The following is a 4,831-nucleotide window of genomic DNA, read 5'->3' on the forward strand; positions in this document are numbered from 1 at the left end:
AGCAGCCTCAGCTAGTATCATTTGGGAGTAACAATTTTCCTCAATAAAAATGGATCATTAACAACATTTAACCTTTGAAAAACCATGGATAAAGTGCGATACAAGAGCATCAAGAATTGACTCATTACATCAAAGAGCTCTCTCAATTACTTTGGTCATTGTGGAATCCAAACTCACACATCCTCAACTATCCCTAAGCAAACTTCACTTTTTAGAGTATTGGCACACAAACCGAGGTTAATAGGAATTCACTCCTCTCTCTCAAGAAAAGGTCTCAAGTCCGACTTTAATTACCATATGCTTGCCCCTTATGTAAGTATCCACTAATGTAAGCTTCATTCAACTCAAGATCATATAGGGCTTTTGTTGAGTCATTGTGAAGGCTTTTGGTTCAGGGTAAGAAATGTTTTGTTCAAGTGGGTTCCATCTTCCCTTAATCACTTCTTTTGATTGATTTGGCATAGTTTTCTTGACTCGTTGAGTCTTCTCACTTCTTTCTAAGGGGTTAGAGAGACATAGTGTCGCTCTTTCTTATGCAATTCAAAACGTTTTTCCTTTTTCAACTTTCCACACCTTTCTTTCTTTTGCTTATCTTGAATCCCTTTTTATTCTTTTTCACATTGAGTTTTCTTTTTCATTGCCTTTCCTTTTCTTCACTTTTGTACATTTTGCCACTTTGTTCCCTTCCCCTTCTCTCCCCCCAAACTTATACTTTTGTCATGTGCTCAAGGAAAGATCGGGTGCCAAGAGAGGGTATCTTTTAGAATGGGTATAGGCTTGTATCATGGTTTCTGAAAGAAAAAGGTTTAAGGCTCAAAAGCGTTTACTAGGGATCATATCATTGGTAGGCTATGGAATTGTTCGACTATCATTTGGATCAAGGAGAGCCTATAATCACTTCTCAAGTCAAATTTCACCTATGATTTCGACTCAACAAACATTCAGGGCAAGTTCTAGATCAATGACTCGGGACTTGGACTCGCAATTCGATTTCTCACCACACAAGCTAAAGGATTTCTAAAGACATAGAGTCGGGGGCCCACAACAACCTTAGACATGATTTGAGCGCACAATGGTCCCGAAAGACCACTTGATGATTGTTGGTCAGCGCAAGAGTCTCAAAGTCACGACTTTCACCATCCTAAACACAACATTTTTGTCTTTGACCATGGGATCAAAGGCAAATGTGCTAGGCCCAAGTGAAGCTTTGCTTGAGGTACCCTTAACTACAACTACCAAAAACAAAAACAAAAATGGACTCAAACCCTTAAGAAGGTTGTCACGCCATCCATATCAGGAAGAGTCACCCGGTTCACACAATACTCCACCTCTGTAAAGAACCGTGGCATTAAGAAAACCAAAGGTTTATTGAAAGCGCCAAAAACGAAACAAAAAAAACTACGAACATAAATAAGAAGCTAAAAACGAAAAAATTTGCGAAAATAGAAAGAATATATACAATTGGGGATTTGAATATTCAATGGAGAATGAATATATATAATGATGTAACTTTATATACAGACCAAATGAAAGATAAAAAGTGCGATAAAAATAACTAAGTGTAAGATTATATACAGACCAAATGAAAATCAAGAAAGTATAAACTAAATCAGTATATATACAGTCATCCAAAGATAAAAGGCGCACCCCCTCAAATAAAAGCTGGCATTGTCCCCAATGCCAACTAAATCAAATAAGCACCAAAAATAAATTAGAGGAAGGATATGAAAACTCCCTAAGTCGTGTCCGTCTGCATCAGATCATGGGCAGTCCCTGGGTCCTCTATATGCTCGAAAACCTCAGACTGGTTCCCGGTATCCTGCTGCTCAGTTGCTGGGACCTGGGCCTGGACCTGGACAGGCTGTGTATTAGATACATCCTATGGCTGACTAGAGGAAGCCCCTTGTGGGTCCGCCAACTAGATGATGACATCATCTGCTCTCAGGATCATCCTCCTCCTCTTCGGAGGTCGCTGTGACTGCTCCTGTTGTGGCTCTGCTGCTGGCACTGCTGTTGGAACTGGGTCCTCAAACAATAAGTCTAAAGGCAGCTGGCCTGCCTTCAGTCTATCCACATCCTCCCTCAGCTCTTTCACGGACTCCTTGGAAGCCCGTGTCTTGCGCAACTTCTTGTGCTCCTTGGCAAGCTCCTTCAGAGCCTTGCCATGTGAATCCATTGCCTTTGCCAAATTAGCCTGGGTACTGAGGATCTTCTCCTAGTTTTCAATTATCTTCTTCAAGGCATCATCTATAGACTGTGGGACATGTGCTGGCTGAGGGGCCGACTGAGCTGCAATGGTGGAGGTCAAGGTAGACAACTTGGATGATGCAGTATACATCCAATTGTTTAAACTCTGAAGCATCTGGTTCAGCCGGTGGGCAGTAATAGGATGGGCTCGAGTAGATGGAATCTCTAAGCCCACTGATGTGGAAGGGCTTGGAGGAATATCTGAAGTGGAGGGTCCGGGAGGCATCTCAGTAGAGGTGGAGGCAGGCTCAATGGGGGCTTCTACCACAACTGGCTCTTAAGACTGGCCAGTTGGGGCAGAAGTGGGTGCCTTGTAGCTCTTGTACTTGGGGTTGTCTGGTCCCCTTAGACTATACCATAAGAATGGGGCTGTAGCCTTTACCTTGATGTCAAACCACCTCTTTTCTACCTTCAAATCTCTGAAGTACATGGTCAGGATGTTGGGGAAAGGGTAGTTCCTGTCAGTCTTAGTACCCACAAGAGAGATGATGCGGGACATCACATTCCCCACATTGATGTGGTACCCTGACATGATGGAAGCCACTAGGACAGCCCGATGGAGAGGTAGAGTCTGATCATGGGAAGTGGGGTCTAATCGGCTACTTACAAACGTCTCCCAACCCCTCGCCTCAAAGTTAAGAGTCCTCCGTAGTATCTTTACCCCAACAGTCAACCACTCCGGAACGATACTTGGGATTCTCAGGTACTGAGCTAACCATGGACGGACTCCTTGCTCATTTCCAGCTTTGCCATATTCAGGGTCTCATCCTCTTCATTGAACCCCAAATACTCATTTAGCGACTTCCCATCGAACAACACCTTTTTGTTTCGAACCTTGGTCACTTTGGAACCCTTGACGATGTGGGTTACATTATAGTAAAACTCTTTGACCAAGTGTTCATTTGCCTCCACGCAGTCATCTATAAAGTGCTCCCACCCCACTCTTGTTCAAAGCTGTGTATGCACATTGGGGTTTAGGGGTAGAAGATCTCTATCTACGAAACTCCTCTCCAAAATCAGTTTTTGCACCGGCCACCACTCCCTGAATTTGTGGTATGATACTTGGCTTACAAACCTATCCTCCCAGACTTCGGGTTTCCTAGTACTGGCAATCCTCCCAACCTGAGGCTCCCCCCCTCAGGTACCTCCTCATCTCCCTCATCACCTCCGCCTGCACTCTCCCCGGATAATGAAGCTATGGGGGAGGTGGAGTACTCGCCCCTGCTGGCTGCTGAGCCCTCAGACGACTCAGAAGGTATATGCTCTAGAGCTTGGGAAATAGGTGATTTTGGAGGAGAATCATCAGTCAATCCGAAGTTGGAGACGAAATGAGTTGGAACTGAGTCGGAGGAGATGTCTTGGGAAGACATGTACTTACTCCCCGATAGATCACAGGCTCTGTCAGCTGCCTTGATTGCTTTCCTCGTGTTCTTTATGTTTTTTCTAGCCTGGGGAGTGAGGTTTACCAACATTTGCTTCCCTCCCTGGGAGGAATCCCATCGGCTGGGTTGTTTTGAGCCTTTACCTCATTGTTTAACCATTTATCTACAAACACAACATCTAACGTTGTTAGTATCAGCAGAGACAGTGAGACATTAGTGCAATAAGAATTGCAGAATAGAAACAAATAGTTGCAGAACAGTCCAGTGCGAACCGCACAAAAATGAGTGCGGCCGCACTGGTGCCATCGCGAACCGCACAAAAGCAATCGCGGTCCGCATAGGGGTGGGGTTCAGAATACCCACCCTCTGAATCTGAGCACCGCGGACCGCACAAAATGGTACCGCGGTGGGCCAGTGCGGACCACACAAAATGCAGTGCGGCCGCACTGGGCTTAAGGTCACCTTGCACAAGTTCATCACCGCGGTCCACGCAAAGTGGTACTGCGGACCGCACTAAGGCACCGCGGACTGCACAAAATTGACCGCGGTCTGCAAAGGGTGCCCAGATATGGTACTGAGTTAGGGTTCCTAATTTTTGATTTATTCGTTCAAATTTCACCTAATTAAAGTCCCTACTCAATCACCCAATTCATTACACTCATCAAGCACCCAAAAATTAACATTTAAACTAACTAACCTAAAAACTGAAGAAATACGGGAGGAGAAAAACTACCAGCTAATAGAAATGAAACTAAAAATGAAATTAAACAATTAAACTAAGAAGAGTTGGGTGAAATGTTACCAGATATTGAGTAGGAAAGAATCAATACAAAGCAAACAAGTAATTATGAGCAAGGAAGAAGGATGAACAGTGATTAGTCTCTTCTGAGTGTAAAATTTGCGAAAAGTGTAAATAGGGGTCCCTGAGGTCTATTTATAGAACAACCACTGGGACCCATACTAACCTACCAGCGCAGCTGCACAAAATGGACCGCGGTCCGTTCTCGGTTTATTTAGAAGATGTTTGAGAAGGCAACCTCTGCGGTTCGCACAAAACAGACCGCGGCCGCAGAGGTCCACTGTGGTCCGCACAAAATGCAATGCGGCCGCGGTGGCAGACTTCAGAGAGTCCTCACATTGGTCACACCAGTGCGGACCGCACAAAGTGTAGTGCGGCCGCACTGGAAACTTCAGAGACTTGT

This window comes from Nicotiana sylvestris, chromosome 6 (genome assembly GCF_000393655.2).
Source record: "Nicotiana sylvestris chromosome 6, ASM39365v2, whole genome shotgun sequence".
Lineage (NCBI taxonomy): Eukaryota > Viridiplantae > Streptophyta > Magnoliopsida > Solanales > Solanaceae > Nicotiana > Nicotiana sylvestris.